We start from the raw sequence: 24460 nt of genomic DNA, 5'->3' as shown, positions 1-24460 counted from the left end.
CACGCGAATTGCACCTCTACATCACCTCCGTCGAGAGGGATTGGGTCTTCTACAACCATAACGTTTTCTGATGGCGGATACTATGCATACACCTAGGGAAGAGGACAGGGGGTTAAGGATCCTGACATGGAACATTAATGGATTGGGCTCCAAGGTTAAGAGGGGCCTAGTGCATAACTATATAAAAAGCACTGACCCGGACATTGTTTTCCTACAGGAAACGCACCTCAGGGGTACCCAATGTGCCTTCATTGCCAGGGGCCGCTACAGGGTACTGGCGCATGCCGGATATACATCCGACTCCAGGGGAGTAGCGGTAGTGGTTAAAAAGTCCCCACCCTTTACCGTCACCCACACATGGATAGACCCCCAGGGTACGTTTGCTGCAGTACAGGGAACCTGGAATAGACGCACATATACCTTGGTCTCGGTTTACGCACCTCCCAAACTGCAAACACCGCTCTCGCAAACATACTCTTGGACACAGCGGACACCATAGTGGGTGGAGACTCTAACGACGTAATGAATACACACCTATATAGATCGGGGGTCAAGGCTGGAGGGGGACATAGGACTGCGCTGTGCGACCAGATGACCACCATAGGCTTGACCGACGTATGGAGATGACTCCACCCGACACTTCACACCTACTCATACTATTCCGGGGCTCACCGGACGTTCTCGCGCCTAGACTATGTCTTCATGTCCCGACAGTATCTGAATCTGGGGGATGTCGCTGACTATAAGGCCAGAGGAATATCCGACCACTCACCGTTATACGTGAGAGTGGGCCGAGACTGTGGTAAGGACACGGGGTCCTGGCACCTCGCGGCGTGGGATCTCCAGAACACAGCAATACTAAAAGGTGTAAGAGCTGACATCAAGGTATACATTGCTGAAAATGAGGGATCAGTGGACTCGAAGGTCACACTATGGGAAGCCCTAAAACCGGTCCTACGAGACAGAATTAGGTCCAGACTAGGGGAGGAAAGACGGAAACTCCAGGCAGAGGTAGCGGCCCTGGAAATGGCTGTACTGAGATGGGAGGAAGCCTATACAACCCACAAGTCTAACGACTCCCTGAGACGGTTACTTGATGCCCAGAAACAATACAGGGAATTAGTGACTAACGAGGCCAGGACCCAATCCTTGGCCACCCTGCATAGATTGTACGACGTAGGAGACAAGTCAGGGAAACTATTGGCATGGCTCAGCAAAAGGGAACGAGCGGAGCGGTGGATAGATAGCATCGCTACGACTGATGGAATGTTGGTAAACACAGATGCGGAGATAGCGGACGCGTTCGCCACCAATTACGAGGATTTCTATGCAGCTCGGGACCTAGCTACCCCTGAAACGGCCCTCCAATACTTGGAGAATACCAACCTACCGATCATACCCCCGGAAGCCCTGGAGGCGGACATAACATCGGACAACATCACGGCGGCCATTGCCAGGCTTCGGCCGGGCAAAACCCCTGGTCCGAATGGTTTCCCACCAGAACTTTTTAAACGCACGGCGGACCTACTGACCCGTCATCTTAAGGGCCTTTTCGCAGACGCTTGTGAGGAAGGTAGGCTACCACCAGATCTCACAATAGCCACGATCGTTCCAATCTATAAGGAGGGAAAGCCAAGGGAGACCTGTGCCTCCTATAGGCCGATCTCCCTACTCAATACGGAAGTAAAAGTGCTGGCAACCATCTTGGCAACCCGCTTGAGGACGGTCATAACAGACCGTGTGCATCTAGACCAATCGGGCTTCTTGCCGGACAGGGCTACGAAGTCCAATCTCAGGAGAGCCCACAACTGGCTCCAAGAGGTGGCGGGGAGAGACGACCCACACTGGATCCTCTCCTTAGATGCAGAGAAGGCGTTCGACGCGGTCCACTGGCCATTCTTATTTGCGGCACTCCACAGATTTGGTTTCGGGCCTAAATTCATTAAATGGGTGCGGTTACTCTACACTGACCCCAGGGCCAGAGTGAGGGTAAACGGGAGGCTCTCTCGAGAGTTCCACATACAGAGAGGCACTAGACAGGGCTGCCCCCTGTCCCCTCTCCTCCTTACGCTCGCCATAGAGGTGCTCGCGGCTAGAATCCGACAAAATGACGACATCTATGGCTTCACTAGTGAAGATGCGGCATTAAACATGGAAAAGATCTCGCTTTATGCGGACGATGTACTGCTTTACATCACCAAACCAGCTATCACGGTCCCTGAGCTCTTTAGAGAACTAGAAAGATACGGAGGGATGGCAGGCCACAAAATCAATTGGCACAAATCAATACTCTATGATCCGGGGGGACGCGACCAATGGGGAAGACTACCGGAGAACCTACTGACGACAACTGAGGGCTTCCAATATCTTGGGATTTACATAACGGCGGATGCGAATCTTTCGTTCCAAAGAAATTTGGAACGGATCATCTCTAATGCAGTAACAGATATGGACCGCTGGAGACAGCTCCCACTGACACTACTGGGTAGGGCGGCCATGTACAAAATGATTATACTACCGAAGTTCCTATACGCCCTGCAAAATGAATACTACCTAATACCAGCGGCGGTCTTCAAAACTATACATGGGGATCTGAGGTCCTTCCTTTGGCTAAGGAAGCAAGCTAGGGTGGGCCTGTCCACGCTTCAGAGGCACCAATACAGTGGGGGAATCTCACTCCCAAACTTGGAGGCCTACTATTGGGCGGAGCATTTGACCCCAATCAATGACTGGCTCCATGCACCGGCAGATCACCCAACGTACGCGTTGGAAAGAACTAAGCTGGCGCCCACTAACATTTTAAGATATCTCTATGGGACTGTCAGTGGGGCACCCCTTCTCCCCGCCACCTCTATAACGCTCGGGGCATGGGCGAGAGCCACGCGTCGCATGGGCTGGGAAAAGAAGCCCACGCGGCAAACACCGTTGTGGCACTGCCAATGGTTGAATGAGCTACACAAACTACGCGGATTCCATAGATGGGACGATATAGGCATATCCACAATAGGAGACGTAATAGCCAAAGGAGAGTTGAAATCGTTTCAAGCCCTTCAGTCGGAGTTCGGACTCAATAAAACACAACATTTTAAATACACACAATTACGGCATGCGTGGGTAGCCCAAAACATCACGCTTACTGACATTCCTGAATACGCACCACTGGAAGGGAGGCTCCTACAGGAACAAATGGTGGGACAGGCAGTGTCCTTAACGTACAAAACATTAACTAATCATATATTGGGCGACGTAACCAAACTTAGACTCACCTGGGAAGCAGAGGTAGGGGAGATGGAGGACCTGGATTGGGAAATTGTACTGATGCATCCCCGGGAGGTGGCAATAAAAGCTAGACTGCGACTTATTCAATTTAACTTTCTCCATAGAACATACTTTGATAGAGTGCGTCTATGCAGGATGGGGAAGATAGATGAGCCACGATGCCTACGATGCCTCCAAGGGGTGGGAGACTTTTTCCACACGGTATGGTCCTGTGAAATAATATAGAGATACTGGACCCAGATTTTTAGGGAATTGGAAGAGGTCCTCGAGGCCTCGATACCCCGGGACCCCAAGTTGGCACTGCTTGGCATGACGAATGAGGTGGATCTGAGTCGCCCACTAATTATTTTCCTGGTCCTTGCATTGGTGGTCGCCAAACGTGATATAGCTAAACACTGGGGAGCGCCGGATCCCCCAGACTTGGAGGAGTGGAGAAGGGGTCTGGACTTATATATGGCAGCGGAAAGGGTAACGTATAAGGCGAGGGGCTGCCCGAAGAAGTTCCAAAGAGTATGGTCAAAGTGGAGGCACTACCATGGGCTTGACGGGGGGCTGTAGGAAAAACCTTAGCAGGAGGGATGATGGGATGTAACCCCGGGACCGTAAGGGTTTTTTACCTGTGATAACAACTAATGATGCTGATCCCATAAGGAGCCGGGCCCCATAAGGTACGGCTGACCTAGAATACTTGATTGCCCCGGGAGGGTTTGGGGGTAGAGGGGGGAGCAAGAAGAAGTGACTGAAGCATCTGTCTATTTGTCGGAAGTGTACACCTTGTACGAACTTGACTCGTGTGTTCTTTTACCCACTGGGGGGGAGGGGGGTGGGGGGAGGGCTTAGGTTACGTTCTAAAATTAAAAAGCAGAAACTTGGATTGCCTATGTACGTCCACGGGGGGTACTCTCTACTGGATATATTGTAATACTCATACTCGCCGCCCAACCCCAGGGATGTGGGCTAAATGGCTGTGTATCCCTTCCTGACATTGAGTGACCCCAACTGTGAGACCTTCTTGTTACTACAGACTGACTGCACCATTGGCTCCTTGTGTATCTGCAATAAAATGTATTAAAAAAAAAAAAAAGGATGTGTCTGGTGAAGTAGGAGCACTTCTCTCTTATGTCTACCACCTAGCTTGGGCCTTCCCTCACTATAGACATTTTCAAAGTGGAACAAAAGTCTTTGGCCGCAGCAAACTCGGGCATTGTGAGTTTATGTGGGAAGAGTACTATGGTAATCCTAGTGCCCTCCCACATCTCATCCTAAAGTCCAGTTTCAGGCAGCCACTCTATTCACAATAACCCCAGAGACAGGAATCTGGAATCTGGTTGTACAAAAGCAGGATTCTTCAGCAGTCGGACAGTTAATTCACAAGAATTGTCTTGGCAGCCTGTTCCGTTCCTTCCAAGTGCAGCCCAGGTGTTATTTGCAACACCCAGAGAAAGAGGCTCGGAAGGACAAAAGGAGGGTTCGTCAGCAACTAAAGGAGGAAGGGAGCACACTGCCTCTCATCACAGCACTCAGTTCGTTCAGCTGCATTATGGTAAATGCAGTGCGTGGTAACATTTACTTCAGTAAAGGTCTTTAATTACCACCATTGTTGGTTCAACCAGTAGTGTAACTCTAGACATGTGTTTCAAGGTCATTGTCCTTCAGTACAGTGTAACACGCTTTTTAGAGTTCCTGGAAATGCTGTCTATATTCTTTTCAGATCTCTGGACCACTTACTGAGCTCATCAGCTCATGGGAGCCTTATCAAACACAAGACGAAGGGAGCACACTGACTCACAGCCCAGCACTCAGTTCGTGCAGATGCATTGGTCTGCAGCCAGTGCTGTGTATCTCTATACTCCTGTTTCAGGATTGTTGTATTTCTTTAGAAACAAGACAGTGGACTCACAACAATTGTCTTGTCATCCTGTTATCTTCCTTTCAAGTACAATCCAAGTGTTATATGAAAATCCCAGCAGACCTAATAAAGCAGTATTTGAAATCCAAGCAGAATTTGATAATGTGCTGTGAGAAAGAGGCCCTCAGCACCAACTTACATATTCTGCTGAGCTCAGAGTACTCTTCTCTACCTCTTTTGGGACAGCCTATCATTTGGTCCTGGGAGGCACTTCAACCCTTTTCCGCACCTACTCAAATGCTAATCATTGGCTGGGAGAAGCTGAAGAACAAATAAAAATTAGCCTCCAGGAATTTCAGGCAAGGAAAAGGTAACTTTCTAAACGTTACTTTTCTTCAATATTTAATAAAATTCCAACTTCATCATTGAATTGGATTTTTAATAACTCCCGGGGTACAGTCCTAGAATTTTAATCACAGTGAAAAATAGTTTTTGGGTGTTAATCACAGTAAGGACATGCTAACATTACATTTCTTTGTGACCTATGTTTAAAAAATATTCACCTTGCCTCGTTGGCTACAGGGCTTAATTAGGTTACATTAATATTTAAAATGGAGGTTTAGACCTGCCAAAGGGGGTTATTGTGATCAATAAAATGCATGTTTTACTCTACTAATCAGGCAGCACAGGGTGGGCCCAGAGCAATGTTTGCACTGCCACTGTAGTGGACGGCACAATAGGTGTTGCGATCCACGATTGATATTTAACTTCCATGCCCTGGATAGACTTTTCTTGCCATATACTAGGGACTTATAGACAAGTTGTATATGCCAGTTACGAATATACAAATGCAGCCATGTTTAACAGAGAAGCACAGGCACTTTGCTACTGGTTAGCAGGGGGAAAATGTGCAGAGTTCAAAACCAGCAAAAATATTGGGTCCAGTAAAGATGAAAATCCAGGATGTCCAAGGGAAAAGATAGATTTCCTACAATCATTTTCTCTGGCATTGTGTCCTTTATCACTTTAAGGGACTTGGGTAGTAATGCCGAATTTTGGATAAGTGCATGCTGTAACATAAGTCTTCTGCCAATGCAGGTATCTACCATAGCATGGGTATTGCACACAATGAGAGGTGAATATCTCTGCATTCACTTAGGGAGGTGAGTACTATGAGCCTCACTGCACACGGCCTTTGCACAGTGAGGCAACTGTGAATTGTTTGTTGGGCAAATGCTGAGGCTGCTAGTAGCCCATTGCAAAGCACTGAACGAGGACCCACAAATAAATTAAATGAATATAAACAATTAAATTACATTCAGGATAAATAGCTTGATTACCATCAGACTCCCTAACAACAGGAAGCGCCTCCTTTTTATGGTGGTTGAGGCTCATCACTTGAAGGCTTCCAACTATATTTCAATAAAGTAATGCACACCTGGTTAAATGACCTGGGGCCAGATGTAGGTAGGCTTTTACCGGTCGGTAACAGCCGAAATTGGCCGTTACCGACCGGTAAAAGCCTTTTCCTATGAAGGAGGCTATTTTACTGATTCGGTAAATAACGAATCGGTATTTACCGATTCGGTATTTACCGAATCATAATTTACCGATTCGGTAAATGAGATGTAGGAAGCACTGTAAACAGTGCTTCTGGGCTTTAAGAATTAGTTATTTACCACCAACTATTAGTTGGTGGTAAATAAGGAATTCCTATGTAAATGCATAAATGTGCATTTAGACCTGTTCCATGTGACAGACATATGTATGCTACATGTGCACACCAGCACTAATCAGCGGTGCAACAGGGTGTCAAAGTGACACCCTGCCACCCTTGAATTTTTCCCAATTTTACCGAATCGTAATTGACATTCATTCCTATGGGCCTCCAGGCCCATAGAAATGAATGGCAAATACCGAATCGGTAATTACCGATTTGGTAAATACCGAATCTTACCGATTGGCCCCGATGTAGGTAAATCCCATTTACCGATTTTGAAATACCGAATCCTACCGATTCGGTATTCAAAAATCGGTAAATGGGATGTAGGTCCCAACATCTGGATTCGTTACCGAATCCTTAACAATTCTTAAATTACCGATTTGGTAAATACCGAATCGGTAATGCCCATTCATTCCTATGGGCTTTGAAGCCCATAGGAATGATTAGGCATTACCGATTCGGTATTTACCAAATCGGTAATTTAAGAATTCACAAGGGTGCAGGGGGTGTCACTTTGACACCCTCTAGCACCCCCAAAACGGCCATGTGTGCAATGTGGCACACAGACATGCCCTAAGGGCACGTCTGTCTGTCACATGGCACATGTGTACATGCACAGATGTGCATGTACACAGGAATCGGTTTTTTACCATGGATTTGTATTCCATGGTAAAATACCGATTCTGTAAGCCATGTGCTGCCGGAACATAGGCTACCTACATTGCATTTTCGGTAATTTTACCGAATCGTTATCATTACCGAATCGGTAAATATTACCGACTCGGTAAATTTACCGATTCGGTAATGATAACGATTCGGTAAAATTACCGAAAATGTGCCCCTACATCTCCATAGCCCTTTACCGATCGGAAACGGCCGAAAATCGGTATTTTCGGCCGATTCCGATCGGTAAAGGGCTACCTACATCGGGCCCTTGGTATTTTTTACCAAATTATTATCTACATTGCAATTACTGATTCGAAAATACCGAATCTGTAAAATTCGGTATTTTTGAATCGATAATTTACAATTATCTACATCTAGCCCCTGGTTTTGAACCCTGCATCACAGCCCTGCCATGATCCTATTGCAGCATGCAATGTCTCACTGCTACAGATCACACGGTTTCTGAGGAGGGCGGTAGGACCTTGCAAGAAGTGACACAAATACAAAGTGATATGTTTGCTGATTGTCTCCTTGAGGGTCAAGGGAAGTGTGGGACCTTTTTACTAAATCTCCTTGACATTTTACTTCTCTAGCAAAGAGGCCTCAGGTCTTTAGCTGTTGGATTTGCTTTTCTCTGGCAGGCACTGTGACTGCAAACAGATCCTTCCTCCTGTGGTGCTCTGTAGGTGCCAGTTCACATTAGGGTTTTTAATACCACAGCGCCACATTTAACAGCAGATGCCGGCTTGCATTAATCAAGCAGAGCTGTTGAAATTCCTTTAAATAAGTGGCACATTAGAGAACTTGCAAATGGACTGCAAGGATATTTAAACTTAGTGAAACATTTATACAGTACCTGCCATGTAAATTGATATTTGCGCATGCATCAGTAGAACACGTGAGAAGGAGGCTCATTTTGCTGTTGGTGTGCTCACTGTCCAATTATATGTAAGTGTATTTAACCACATTGGCCTTCTTTTCCCCCATTGTTCTCTCTCTAGAAAACAAGGGGCATGTTTCTTGAAAAATCACACCGCGCAGCGCAATTGGGAAAGGGCAGGAATGTGCAGTACTCAAGATTATACGGCACATTGCTGTAATTTCCCGGCACTGGTGCATAATGTGCTGCCTAGCGCCAACGCAGACACTCTTACACCATGGTGCAAGCATGCCTGAGTTGTAAGCAGGATTGTTTGTGTGCAGGGAGGATTAGCTTCTGCAGAAAAACAATCTTTTGATGCATTTTCCTCTTTCTGTGTGTGTTGCAGAATGCAGCACACATAGCAAGAGGGAAAAAAACTAGGAGAAATGAAGATATTTCTCCTCGTTACTCCTCCCCTGTTGACGCACAGCATTTTGACGCATTTCCAGGTCTACCAGTAATGGTAAATTTAGGGATGCGCCGCAATCCATGGTTGTTGCGTGGGAACACCCATGCTCCACCTATGGAACGCCTTCCCTGGAGTAGAGTAAAGCAACGAGGCGATTTGCACTGCGTTGTATCACTCTAGATTCATCCAGCCAAGCAGGGCCATGCAAGGTGGCCTTGTGTGGCTTGATGAATCTATCTTAAGGTATTTGCCACTCTTGCACCCCGTTGCGTGGCATAAGGGTGACATAACTCCTCTTTAATAAATATGCCCCCAAGTTCACAGTACCAGTATAGATCCCCGAAACGTCACGTCAACAACTTATGATATAATTTTTCCCTGTTCCTAAAACTTGAGTTATGACAACTTGGGACACATATTTTATACTCTCTAGTAAACTTGCAATATAGATGATTGTGGATCATAAAAGCCCTTGGTGTATTATGTAAACAAATGTGAATTTTATCAGGAATTGGATATGTGAATAAGAATATGTTAACACATTTAACAGGTTTTATTGTAATAATATTTTATGCAGAATATTTTTTATGTTTTTTTTAAGATAATCCTTTTGAATAAATAAGACACATTTGCATAAAAGCAGTGTTTAGTGTAATAAGAGGAAAGCATCTTTCAATAACAAAGGGTGAATGTTATATTATACCTATGAAATGAATGAAATGAAATGTGGCATTTATAAAGCGCGAACTTTCACTCCCAGAGGAGCCTCGTGGCGCTATGGAGAAGTGGTGAAATTGGTATGAATGAACAAGAGTCAATGGTACAAAAGGGACCACCTTATTTGTGTTTAGAGTTTTAAATATAACCACCCCTGTAAAAATTGCTAGCAATCCCGTGTTTATAACATTAATGTGTATTTAATTTGTAGCAGGTACAGCAAGAAAAGTACCAGTGACATTTACTACTCGTGCCTGGTGAGCAGCCTTGCAAATTATGCAGCCCTCTTCTGCCTTGACCAGCCTGTGCCTGGTGGGTGGAGGACTGCCCTGCTCGGTGGCCTTGGTGGTGACAGGAGCAACCCCGTGCCGCTCACTCAACTTGCACTGAGCACTTGTTGCAGCGGTGAGATGTTCAAGTGCCCCCTGTGTTAGCATACACCCCACAAAGATGGTGGCATTGGAAGGAAAGCCAATGGGTCAACATTACCTGTTTGTGATAAAAGTTTGATAAGCTTTCTTAGTCATTAGATGAAACATTGTTGTTCCATTGTCACTCACATGTGAGTTGTATTTCTGTATGCCTACACATTCCCACATATTATTGTTCCCTGCTTAACCTTGTTCTCTAAATACCTGAGTTTTCCCCGCATTTGGCAAGCTCCCCTGTATGCAGGGGCCCCTATTTATTAAAAATGTACTACACCCCGGGCACAGACCAGGGAGTTACTGCTATGGGCAGAGGGTTTATATGTTCAGAAGGCATGCATTTCTCTTAGGTTGCATCAGTATGACAGGCCCAGGTCTCAAGCAACAGTAGTGATGATCAATAACACTTTTATGTGAATCATAATATAACAGCAGCAATTTACCTTTTGACACCAAAGGACTATCAAACATTAAGACTACATCATGAGTTATCACTTGCATATCAACTTTAAAAAATGTGTTACAAAGGCTATAAATGTCTCCTTGTCATTTTCCTTAACAACGTAGCTGCTGAGGATTCAATTTATAGAACAATTATTTCTACTATTCTGTAATCCCACTCTTCTCCCAATAAAAGCATTACTCTACCTGTGGGGGTGGGCATTTCTCCTGCAACAGGAAATGCCTCAAATGCAAGTGGAGACAGCAAACTTTAATTTGGCAATGTGGATATCTACAAAATTGGGGCTCGGGCTCAGCTGCTACCCAGGAGACGAACAAAACCCAGACATTTCTGAAAACTAGACACCCAGAGGAATCCAGGGTGGTGAGACTTGCATGGATCACATTTTGCAAAACCTTGCACTTTGATTTAAATCATACATTCTCTTCATATTTCTGTGAGGGAATTTTCTGGACTCTGAGGTGCTCCATCAAATGTTTAATGTGTTACCACAGTTCTCCTGATAAAAACAGAATCCCACTGGTCATTTTCTGTTTGATATTTGCAGGGCATCTTCAGACAAAGTAGCAGGACAATGTCCCCTATCCAGCTCTACCTCTCCATGTTAACCCCTGCATGGGGATCACCCAAGGCCTGCAATCCCCAATCTGAGGGCAGACAGCCCACTCGACAACAGGGGAATAAAGTAACATAAGACGTGTTCACCTCCAATCTTCTCCCCCCAGGTGGGCAGAACTTTGAAAGTCCACTGGGGGCAGATAAAAAAAAAGGTATGTGCAGCCGGTCTAGTCATCAGGTCTTCCCACCACCTGAGAATGGGGCCAGCAGTCTTTCTACCACCCCGGGGATAGAATGGTGGGGCTACCCCCAAACCCACTAGACATCAACAAAAAAATGCGAAAGGGGATGTTGCATCCGTTCAAGGCATCGGGCCGTGCCACCGCACCAGAATGGGCCCAGTAGTCTTTCTACCTGCCGCACAGTGGGTGTGGTCTATGTTTCCGTCTTGTTTGGTACTCAAGGGTAAGAGTCGAATGGCACCGATGGATTCTACTTTTGTTCAGGGGACTTCAGCACTCTGTGTGCAATGAAATAATTTATAAAGAGAACATTCTTCTGGTTCAAGGACCAGAAAGGTTTTCTCTAGAGGACCTGATATTGACGGCCTCTGCATTGCAGAGGTAATGCGGAGGATGTGAACATCCTATCCCCATAACTATAACTGTTAAAATACAACAAAAAGTGGCCACAAATACTACTTGTAGGAAAACTCGCTCAACTCTGCGCTGCCTTTTAGGAACCACTAGGTTAGTTCCTAATTTTCTCCTATTCCTTCTGGATGTATTGCTTTTATGGAAATAATTTTGGGGGGTACGTTTTCTGACCCCTGAACATAGTAAATAATTGAGTAACTCAAATTGGTCTTTCTGACTTTTATATAAGATCACATTTTCGTGATGCAGAAATTGAACTAGTGAAATAAAAGTAAGATGCCACATTTGGGCTGCAATGTGGACTTACATAACCCTCATGAGCGACTCCAAAAACATTTGTGGGTCACTCATGATGGCTACCCCTGCTGCCCTGACAGGCTGCTATCCAAAACCCCTTTTTAAAAATTGATAAAAATCTACTGCTAATGTTAGTGTGTTACCTCTACAAAGTGCCCAACTGCTTAAAAGTTCTAGGCGCATACAATTGGAAGTGAGACATGCCTAGTATGAGGCTGGAATGTCTCCGAAGTCATATTTTTTAAAAGTGCCATTTAGCATAAATGCATATTGGCTTAAAACCAAATTTGCCATATTCTGTTTTACCATTCGGCCATTGTATATGGTGTACAAACTTCACTTATCACCTGTAAATGAAGTCACGTGGACTGAAGAACTGTATTGTGACATCCACTTTGTGACCCTGAAAGCATGACACAGGCCTTCACTAAGGCCTGGTCCCCTGCAGCCTGCAAACTCTCAGGTATCCAGAAAGACTTGTAAAAATACATATTTTACAGTCTTACAATCCTGCTGCTAAGTGCTAAATAAGTAATCCCTAAAACTACCTTGCTGCCCATAAGGTAGGTTGTATAATACTTGGAAGTGGAAAATACCGACATTAATGTAATCATTTACCCATAGTGAATAACTCACCAAAAGTTATTTTTACTGTATTGGGTTTAGCTATTCCCATAGGAAATATTGGTAAAGCAGATTAAAACTCTATCCCTGCTTTATCTAGTAGGAGACAGCTGTAGAAAAATGTCAAGGACTTTTTTGTTTTTTTGGTCTTACTTTACTCATAAATGATTTCCATGAATTTTAGAATTGGTTCTGGAGTTTTATTGTGTTTATAATATTTTTTTAAATTATTTTTGCACGACTTAAATATTGTACACATTGTCTGTGATTTAAGTCGTATAGCTTTGTACCCGGTTTATTTTATTTAAATTATGTGACATTTAGCAGATGGTGGCCTCGTCCTTTTAGGTGGACACTTTTCCACCCCAAAAAGTAATCCACTTTCCTAAAAACCACCAGCTCCCAAAAAGGCCCACTATATGTTGCCCTTGTACACCGTATGCCAAGCAAGTCTACTTCGAGCTAAGAATACCCACAGAATGAGGAGTGAAAACCTTTATGGAAAATACATCATTTGGCAAGGATAGACGTCACTATTCCTCTGATGGCCACCATTATAGCAATGCACCAAAGATGGCTTTCTTATGTGATGGCCCCCCTTTTGTACCCCACTATGTTATGTACATCATGACCTGCAGGGCTACCAATTTGTCAAGGATGTATTTAATAAGCCAGTACTCCATTTAAGCCTTGGAAGGCCACGGATAAACAAGTCATAATCAACACTATGGGACTCATTTGGATGTCAGTGGGACCCCCACCGACAGGCGGTGCTTGTTTTGAACAACATTGGGCAATTTATATGTGCGTGCCCTAACTCAGTACCAAATGCAAAAACAACAGTTGATGGACAGAATGCAGAACAATGTCATACATTCACCCCAGTACAGAGATCTGGCCTAAATCCATCGTTTTTTGCTCACCTCTCCAGGCCACTAAAATCAAGCTATCCTGGCTGATGACGGCTGATAGCCAGAAACCGGTCCTAGGATGCTTGGTTCCGGTCCAGGAAAGATATGGCTTGGCAGTTTGGGCTGGACTGTTCCCATGAGGCACAGGGTCAAGACTGATTTGCATATGGCCATGTCTGAACTGGGGTGGTCTGGTGTGCAAAATAACGATGGATTAAACCCAGATCTGTGACTGGGGGTGAATGTTTTGCCATTGTGCAACATTCCGTCCATCAATTGTTTTTGCCTAACTCAGTACCAGCAGCGGCCTGTGCAGGTAAGCGCGGTAGGGCGTGGCGCTGCGGGTGGGGAGTTGACAGACGACGGAATAGGAGTTATTTTTTTATTTAATTTGCCCTATTCCATCACCTATCGACTTCCCCCTCTCCCCACTCCACCTCCCCACTGTGCTTACCTGCACCGGCCGCTGCTGTCAGTAACTGTACAAGCTATTGCATGAGCTGCAGGCAACACAGCGTGGGAACAAAGTGATTCAGCACTGTAGCTGTGCTCTCTGAAAGGATATATGTAAATACATGTACATCTAAATATCGTTTATACAACTATCCACCTGTTTGAGGCAATGCTTGAAAATCTACAACCAATAAAAAGTTTACAAAAATATTGATCAATTGGACTTTATTATTTAAAATATAGACCCTATAGGACGATAGTTTTGTAAAGTATATCTAAGGCACAAAATGTATGTCCTAGGATATTTCTGTATACCATATTCCGCCATACAACTCTGATGAATATATGTCCATAGAAGTTAGGAAAAATTGCAAATAAATCGATTTTGCACAGTCCTGAACAAGCCAGGTCACTTTCAATCGTTACGAGACCCAACATGGTTTGTGCATGCATTAGCTCCCCTTCTGGTTCCTTTCCCAAAACAAAGGTATGTTTTGTCTCCTTTGATGTGCAATATATCAAACATAGTCATTGCATAATAGGCAACGAGGCAATCTATCTAATGAATTCACTCATTAAGTATTATCTGATATCTGAGGTTTTGCTAAACAAAATAACTGGGCCCAATTCACAAAAGTAATCAGAGACAAAATCCTAACTTTATAACTTTCAGTATTCACAAACGACGTTTAGTAGTAGTAAAATTAGGATTCCAAACTTTACTACTACTAAACTGAGAGAAATCCTAACTGTAAGACTTTAGGTATTCACAAAAGGCATTTAGGAGTAGTATTAAATACCTTTTGTGAATACCGAAATCCACAATAGCTCTCTCTCTCTCTCCACAACTGACCACTCTCTCTCTCTTTCTCTCTCTCCACAACTGCCCTCTCTTTCTCTCCTCAACTGCCCCCTCGCTCTTTCTCTCTATCTCTCTCTCCACAACTGCCCTCTCTCTCTCTTTCTCTATCTCTCTGTCTCTCTCTCCTGTGACCGTCCTGACTCGTTCAGAAACGGTCGCTCCCCACGCTCCCTCGTCTCTGGGTATCGTAGTACACTGCTCGCATTGCTTTCAGAATAATTGGTGCCTGTTCGGTTTCTTAGCGCTCTGTTGCTCACTGCTGCCAGGATCTAATTTGTGCATTGCTCGCATTGCTTTAGAAAGTATTCGTGCCAATATAGTATTGTAGCGCTCTATTGCACGCATTGCTTCTGAAAGTATTAATGCCAGTATAGTATTGTAGCGCTCTATTGCACGCATTGCTTAGTATAAATAATTAGTGCCTTTCGCTTTTGCTGCCATTTTGTTGTGTGCCTCCTAGCCCGTCTCTCCACCCCGTTCCCGCCTCCCAGCTGCTCCTTCCTCGCTCCGCCCCCCTCCACTATCCACTTATGACGAAGACATTTGCGCGCAGCGTTCACGCGCTGTGGACGCGCCCGATGCGCGCCGAAGGCACGCCAAAGGTAAGCCCGTCTAGCCCGTCCATGCCTGGACCGCGCCCCGCAAAATCCACACCTCCCGCATAACGTACGACGCCGCATCCCTCTCCGCACTCAACCCCGCCCGTCTCCCAGTCTGCTACCAAGCTGCCCCAGGACACATCCACGGACCCTTCACTTGTCACTCCTGCAACTTCAACAGCATCACTAAACCCACAAACACCAAACAGAGCTCCGACACCAACCACCTTAGGTGCATCCTTCTCAACACCCGCTCGGTCCACAAACACGCCACTGAACTATGGAACCTACTTGACACCACAACACCGGACGTCGCCTTCCTTACAGAAACCTGGTTGAACGCCTCATCCGCGCCCGACATCGCCATAGCCATCCCGGACGGCTACAAGATCATCCGAAAGGACCGCATAAACCAAACAGGTGGAGGCATTGCCATCGTTCACAAGAACACCATCCGCATCACGACCAGTTCCGACGACATCTTCGCAGCTGCCGAACACCTTCACTTCCAGATTCACATCGACCCTAATACCACACTCAGAGGCACCCTCATCTACAGACCACAAGGACCCGCACACAATTCAGCGAAGACATCACCGACTTCATCAGCCCACACGCCCTCCCTTCCGTGGACTCCATTCTACTAGGTGACCTCAACTTTCACTTGGAAAAGAACAACAACAGCAACACCACCACCCTTCTGGACAATCTCGCCCATCTCGGACTCAAACAACTGGTAAACACCCCCACCGACTACGCCGGACACACACTCGACCCAATCTTCTTCTCCAGCGAGCACATCTCATTCAATAACGCCATGGAACTCCTTTGGACGGACCACAGCTGCGTCCACTTCAACTACAGAAAGACCACGACCCACCACCACCCACAACAAATCCCCCGTAGAAACTGGAACAAAATTACCTCCGACCAGCTCACCACATCGCTTCACCTTAACCCTCCCACCAAATCATTGGACCCAAATCAAGCAGCCATCAACCTCACACAATGGATCACCCGCAGCGCTGACGAATTAGCACCCCTGAAAAACCATCAAAACAAGCCAGGTAACAAATAAGCCCCCTGGTTCAATGACGATCTTAAGAAATCCAAAAAGATCTGACGCACCCTCGAAAAAGCCTGGCGTAATAACCCAACCACAGACAACATGACTGCCCTCAAGAACGCCACCCGCATACACCACCAGCTGATCCGATCCACCAAGAAATCAGCATTTAAGGACCGACTCGACAACAACGCTCACAACAGCAAGGAACTCTTCAACATCGTCAAAGAGTTTACCAATCCCAGCGCCAACACCAACGATATCACTCCATCTCAAAACCTCTGCGACTCTCTAGCCTCGTTCTTCCACAGCAAAATCACTGACATACATAACAGCTTCGGTGACCTCTCCACCCCCCTTACCTCCGAACCAAAACACCCCACCACCAACCTTTACGCCTGGAACCCAATCAGCACTGAAGACACCATCCGTCTGATGAACTCCATCCACTCCGGATCGCCAACCGACCCATGCCCCCATCACATCTTCAACAAGGCCGACTCCATCATGGCACCCCAACTCCGAGACATCATCAACTGCTCCTTCAACACCGCTACCTTCCCGGAAAGCTGGAAACATGCCGAACTCAGCGCCCTCCTGAAGAAACCCACCGCAGACCCCACCGAACTTAAGAACTACCGCCCCATTTCGCTCCTCCCATTCCCTGCCAAAGTCATTGAAAAAACAGTCAACAATCAGCTCAACGCCTTCCTCGAGTCCAACAACTCCCTTGACCCCTCACAGTCCGGTTTCTGAGCCAAACACAGCACCGAGACCGCCCTCATCGCAGCCACTGACGACATTCAAACACTACTTGACAACGGAGAAACAGCCGCCCTCATCTTACTGGACCTCTCCGCAGCATTCGACACAGTCTGTCATAGCACCCTCATACAACGCCTCAGCAACGTCGGGATACAAGGAAAAGCACTGGACTGGATCATCTTGTTCCTCGCCGGAAGAACACAGAGAGTCCGCCTCCCCCCATTCAGATCTAAGGCCACTGAAGTCATCTGCGGCGTACCACAAGGATCATCGTTCAGCCCCACCCTCTTCAACGTTTACATGAGTCCCCTCGCATCCATCCGCGCCAACACAACCTCAACATTATCACTTACGCAGACGACACCCAGCTAATCCTCTCCCTCACCAAAGACCCAAACACCGCCAAAACCAACCTACACGAAGGAATGAAAGACGTAGCAGAGTGGATGAAGAACAGCCGCTTAAAACTGAATTCAGACAAGACGGAAGTCCTCATCCTAGGATCATCCCCCTCTGCCTGGGACGACTCATGGTGGCCACCGGCCCTGGGCAACGCACCCAAACCAACGGACCACGCACGCAACCTGGGCTTCATCCTGGACTCCTCCCTCTCGATGACCAGACAAGTCAACGCCATCTCATCATCATGTTTCAACATCCTACGTATGCTCAAAAAGATCTTCCGATGGATCCCCACTGAAACAAGAAAGACGGTCACCCAAGCACTTGTCACAAGCCGACTGGACTACGGAAACACCCTCTACGCCGGAACCACAGCCAAATTACAGAAAAAACTCCAACGCATTCAGAACGCCTCTGCCAGACTCATCCTAGACATCCCCCGCCACAATCACATATCCGGTCACCTGAGAGACCTCCACTGGCTCCCCATCAACAAGAGAATAACGTTCCGTCTCCTCACCCACGCACACAAAGCACTCTACAACCTAGGACCCTTATACCTCAACACGCGCCTGACCTTTTACACCCCCACCCGCCAACTCCGATCGTCCAATCAGGCCCTCGCCGCGATTCCACGCATCCAAAGGTCCACCATGGAAGGAAGATCTTTCTCCTACTTAGCGGCCAAAACCTGGAATTCTCTACCCACCCACCTCCGCCTCACACAGAACCACCTCTCCTTCAGAAAACAACTCAAAACTTGGATTTTTGACAAGTAAATAACCTCCCCTCCCTCAAGCGCCTTGAGACCCTCTGGGTGAGTAGTGCGCTATATAAATTTTAACTTGACTTGACTTGACTTGACTCTCTCTTCACAACTGCCCTCTGTCTCTCTCTCTCCAGTCTCCACAACTGCCCCTCTCTCTCTCCCCCCTTCCTTTATCTCTCTCTCTCTCTCTCTCCCCCCCTGTCTCTCTCTCTCTCTCTCTCTCTCTCTCTCTCTCTCTCTCTCTTCCCCCGTCCTCTATCTCGCTCTGTCAGTCTCTCTCTCTCCCCTTCTCCCTTTCTCTCTCAACAACTGACCTCTCTCGCTCTTTCTTTCTTTCTCTCTCTCGCTCTTTTTCTCTCGTTCATTCTCTCTCTCTCTCTCTCGCTCTTTCTCTCTCTCTCGCTCTTTCTCTCTATTTCTTTCTCTCTCTCTTGCTCTTTCTTTCTCTCTCTTTCTCTCTCTCTCGCTTTCTTTCTCTCTCTCTCTCTCACTCGCTCTCCTTCTCTCTCTCTCTCTCTCTCTCTTTCGCTCTCCTTCTCTCTCTCTCTCTTTCCCTCTCTCTCTCTTTCTCTCTCTCTTTCTCTCTCTCTCTCTCTTTCTCTCACTCTCGCTCTCTTTCTTTCTCTCTCTTTTTCTCTCTCTCTTTCTCTTTCTCTCTCTCTCGCTCTCTTTCTCTTTCTCTCTCTGCATAGTTATCGAAGAGTGGACAAAAACAGAGAAGACTTGGCAGCTCTACAGATAATTTTCCAGCTCAAAAAATACAGCAATTTAAAACTTGGAAACGGTATAGGTTCATTTCCAGCAGAAGCTAAGTGGGATGAAGAGAAATTATGTGCGCCCGTCACATAATGACTTTCAAAGCTGTGTTTGTGGAGCCCATTTATCTGATTCTCCCGTCATCATTCTGTCAAAATCAATAATTCAAGTTTCCAGATTCTCCGAATGCGGACCCCGGATCCCTCGGGGGTCTCGTCTGATTTCCTGCAGTTTTTTCTCCTTTATATTCATGAACCGCCATCTGTTGGCGTCCATGTGTGCGGTGCGTTAAGATTCCCCGCTCTTCTTCACGCATCTGCGGGGCGGAGGCTTCTCTGCCAGTGGTGTATCCACAGCTGGACTGTGCGGGGCACACATTGGGCCACAGAGAACACTGAAGGGGCCACCGCCAAAGGTGGATAGCAAACTGTGTGCGCGTGCACACACCCACACCCCTGCACACAAATAAGCACACACGCCTTCCCACACATGCACTCATACACCCACACACAGACACACACCCACCTTCATACACACATGTACAGGCAAACCCACACACACACTCTCACACACCCACACACAGACACACACCCACACCCCCTTCACATAGACACGTGCAGGCACACCCACACACACTCGCACACACATACGCACCCACACTCACACACACCCACACACAGACAGACACACAGCCACCGACCCCCCCACACACACACTCTCACACACATACGCACCCACACACACACACACCCACACACAGACAGACACACAGCCACCGACCCTCCCCACACACACACTCTCACACACATATGCACCCACACTCACACACACCCACACCCCTCTTCTTACACACAGGTACAGGCACACCCACACACACACTCTCACACACCCACACCCACATAGACACCGACCCACACACACACACACACTCACACACACTCACACCCACCCCCCCACACATAGGCACACCCACACACAAAAAAAAAATATATATATATATATGTATATATATATATATTCACTGAAAAAACCATAGGTTATAGACCATATATAGTTAGGAATTAGCATTTAAAAAACCTTATTTTACTCACACAAAACCAGTGAAATTCCATATATAGTTAGTTGCACTAACTATATATCGCGCGCCCGCAATCCACTGCTGATCATGTCACATATTACATCATTCATGACATGGTCAGTGACATCACTGATGACATCACTGATGACATCTCAAATGACATCACTGATGACATCACTGATGACAACATCCAGTGACTGTATGTTTCTGTAAAGTTAAAATATGTCTTACATATTGAAGAATGAGTGGATGTATAAGTGTCTGGATGAAGGATTTAGTAGGTGCGTGACTGACTGTATGAGTGAGTGATTAAATGTGTCTCACTGAATGCATGGGTTAGTGACTAAACTGTCTTAATTTGTGCATCATTATGTCTGTTGTTCTGTAAACTGCTGCATGTGTTGATCATTAGCTATACGAGAGGCTATATGTGTTATTAATTGGTTGCCCAAGTATTTCTATGGGAGATTGAGTTTGTGTGGGGGTGGCTGGAAGGTGTGTGACTCTATGCATAGATGTGTGAGCAGTTTATTCACTAGGTGTATGAGTTCAAGAGTGCATGTGGAAACAGCTACATGGGCAGTTGACTGTGTGCATGAGTGTATTGATGAGTGAATGGATATCTCAATGCTACATGTCATAGTAAGTACATATGTAAAACACAGTACATGTGAGAGTTGGCATATATAAATAACTGTGCATGAGAGCCACTGAATGAGTGAGTGGTTGTATCGATCATTGTGAACTTGTATCAGGGATTGTATAAGAGAGTAAATATGTGTTAGTATATGTTTCAATAAGTAAGGTGTGTTTAACTGTATAGTTGAAGAAATGGAGGTGAGATTGTTTCTTTGCATGACTGACTGGGTGTGTGAGTAACTCCATGGATGAGTGGCAGTGTGTGAGTGTCTGTATACACTGAGTGTATCTAAGGTTATATTAGAGTCTGAAGAGGTTTATCGTATTAGCACAAGAATGATGTCAAATGAGATGTCATCAGTGATGTCATCAGTGATGTCATTTGAGATGTCATCAGTGATGTCATCAGTGATGTCACTGACCATGTCATGAATGATGTAATATGTGACATGATCAGCAGTGGATTGCGGGTGCGCGATATTTAGTTAGTGCAACTAACTATATATGGAATTTCAATGGTTTTGTGTGAGTAAAATAAGTTTTTTTAAATGCTAATTCCTAACTATATATGGTCTATAACCTATGGTTTTTTCAGTGAATTTTCAAGGTTTTGTAAATGCTAATTCCTAACTATATATGGTCTATAACCTATGTTTTTTTCAGTGAATTTCAATGGTTTTTTAATAGCAAATATCATAAGCTGTCGAATGTCAAGTACGTGGTAAGTGAAAACATTTTCGTGTTTATGCACACTGATCTGCTTTGAATGGTGCCCCCCCCCCCTCATTTCTGTTAGGAGTACTCTCTCTTTGCAGATAGTGAAAGGTAGTTAACGCAGGCCTTTGCCCCCGTTGTAATCCGTCGTGCCTGCTTCTCTCTCCATTTGATTGATTGTTATCCAAGTATTTACTGTTTTAGAATTAGTTCTCTTTGGTTCATTCTCTATTTACAAACAAACACAGAGTCGCAATACTCTGTTTAGTCTTTGCAGATAACGAAAAATCGTGTAAAAAAAAAGAAAAGGAATCGAGCAAAATCAGTAGGCCACTAATGGGATCTCTTTTTGACCTCGCTAAAATAGAAACATTAGGAACAACCCCTCATGACAAATACAAAACTAGTGAGATGAACTGAACTCCACACAATGATGGCTGCAAAACAGCTCGGCTCCGCCACCCACCCCGCCCAAAATAACGATAAAGAACGGCTGCCATGATTGGTTGCGGAATGACCACGACGGAGCTACGAAATGGTGCTGCTCTCATGCTAACCCCAGCTTCAGTCTGAAACAACCAGAAACACTGTAGACTACCAATTCGATCAGTTCCGGTAGCGCCCCAATGTAACCCGGTAGAGAAGAACTAGCCCTCCCCTCTTTGACTGATGGTTCTTGTTGCCTGTCCCTTCTGTTGTCATTTAACAGAACTATTTAGCCTGCTGAAAGGGGTTGTGTTCCGACAGCTGGTTGGTGGAGACATTTTGACTATATTCTGTACCTGCGTTGTCGCGTAATGCGTCATATGACGCGCCGCGTTAGCGCATCCGGAAGTCATCCGGGGCGCGCAGCGCGTAACGTACGCATAACAAGTCATGTGACTTGTTAATAAAACTTTTCATTGGTTCATTTTACTTTTCTTATTGTAATGATGAAAGGCTTGGTCATATGACCTAAAAATTACGCTTTTCATTACTTCCGAACATTATTTTTTCTTAAATATATGTTATAATGTTCCAGGCTAATGTACTTTCCCGGAAATTTTACAACTGTCCTGCAAGTAAAATATATTCTTTTTTCGAGAAAAAGAGCGTTTCTTCGTCCCATGACGGAGCCGTTGAGCAAAAGAGGGTCGACCTGCTGTCTTAGTCGCCGATACGCCTGAATATGAGATTCTTATCGATCACTTTATGTTGCAGGAATAGAAAACACAACAGCCCTTGACCATTTATCTTTACTGCGTTCCTTCGTATTATACCTTTTACCCTTCATGTAATTGGTCTGCTTTATTTCACTTGCCTTTTAATGATTCTAAAACAGTGACTATTATTAAAAACTTTACCAATGTATATACTACTACCATGTTTTCTTTTAAAAACCTTTATTGTGAAAATTTCATTATACAAATACGAGCCTATAACCACGTGGGCCTGCCACAGAGCAAACTGTAATCGTATATGATGAATAGACATTTACACTGTAGAGGAACGTAACGGGCGGGCCATTAGGTTGCAAGAACTAAGGTGTCTAACAGTTACGGAATCGGTGGACGTACATTTTATAATTAAAATACGACAGGGCCAGTTACAATAAAATTATCTAGATATACATTTGCGGGCAAGTACCATGGGTGACGTTAATTCGAACTTTCAACAGTACAGTAATCAATAACACATCAGAACTTAATATCAATAGGGATGTCGAAATATTCAATCAATTCTCGTCCCCGCCCGCTATGTGCTTCAAAACTGCATACGTATCTCGTGATTTCAACCAGTACACAACAAGGAGTTACGAGTCCCATTTATTCCGGTGCCATTTTGGGCGAGGACGGGCAGGTCCAGGATATAGTCAAAATGTCTCTACCAACCATCGACTATGATGATGTTCATATGCTGTATTTATTAGAGTAACACTCATCTGTCCATATGAAATTAATTTGCCACAATCTAAACATGTCATTTTAATCTTTCCAAAGTTCTTCTAAATATTTGGGACCGTTTCCCTTGCCTCTGAAGCTCTCAGTGCCACTTCTTTGATGAATGTACTAGCAGGTCAGGGGTTCTCCTCCAAATCTCTCTTTTATGCAGCACTATAATTAATTGGTGCCACCTCTCCATATGACGATGCATGGTATAGTTACCTCAACTATATTTTTTTTCGGTTCCTCTGGAGAGTTCATCGTGGCAAATGAAGCGTGTAACGTACCGGGCATTTACCTTTTTTTGCATGTACAGGAAAGGAAAAAAAAATCGAGCGTCCGAGTTCTAAGGTGTCCCAGGGCCATTTTAGTGGACCAGGCCCAAATCCAAAGAACAGCCATCTCACAGGCTAATGGGGCGACCCACGCCGAGTTTCAGCATTGTAGGATGACCACACCAGTACAGCAACTTGCTAGACATCACCTCGGTGCCATCCGAATCTTGGCATCTCAACGCCTCTTGGTATCTTCCATACAGAAAATATTGTTACGCTGCCTTTGGCCCCATTCGCACATCGGTCCGCAACTTAGACATCACCTCGGTGCCATCCGGATCTTGGCATCTCAGCGCCTTGTGGTGTATTCTCTTCAGAAAATATTGTTGCGCTGCCTTTGGCCCCATTCGCACATCGGTCCGCAACTTAGACATCACCTCGGTGCCATCCGGATCTTGGCATCTCAGCGCCTTGTGGTGTTTTCTACTCCGAAAATATTGTAGAAAATATTGTTGCGCTGCCTTTGGCCCCATTCGCACATCAGTCCGCTACTGACACCATCTCACAGGCCAACAGGGCGCCCCACGCCGACTTTCAGCATTGTTGGATGGCCACACCAGTGCGGCAACTTACTAGACATCACCTCGGTGCCATCCGG

The sequence above is a fragment of the Lissotriton helveticus genome, chromosome 2_2 (genome assembly GCF_964261635.1).
Source record: "Lissotriton helveticus chromosome 2_2, aLisHel1.1, whole genome shotgun sequence".
Taxonomy (NCBI): Eukaryota; Metazoa; Chordata; class Amphibia; order Caudata; family Salamandridae; genus Lissotriton; species Lissotriton helveticus.
Note: the sequence above shows the minus strand (reverse complement) of the source record.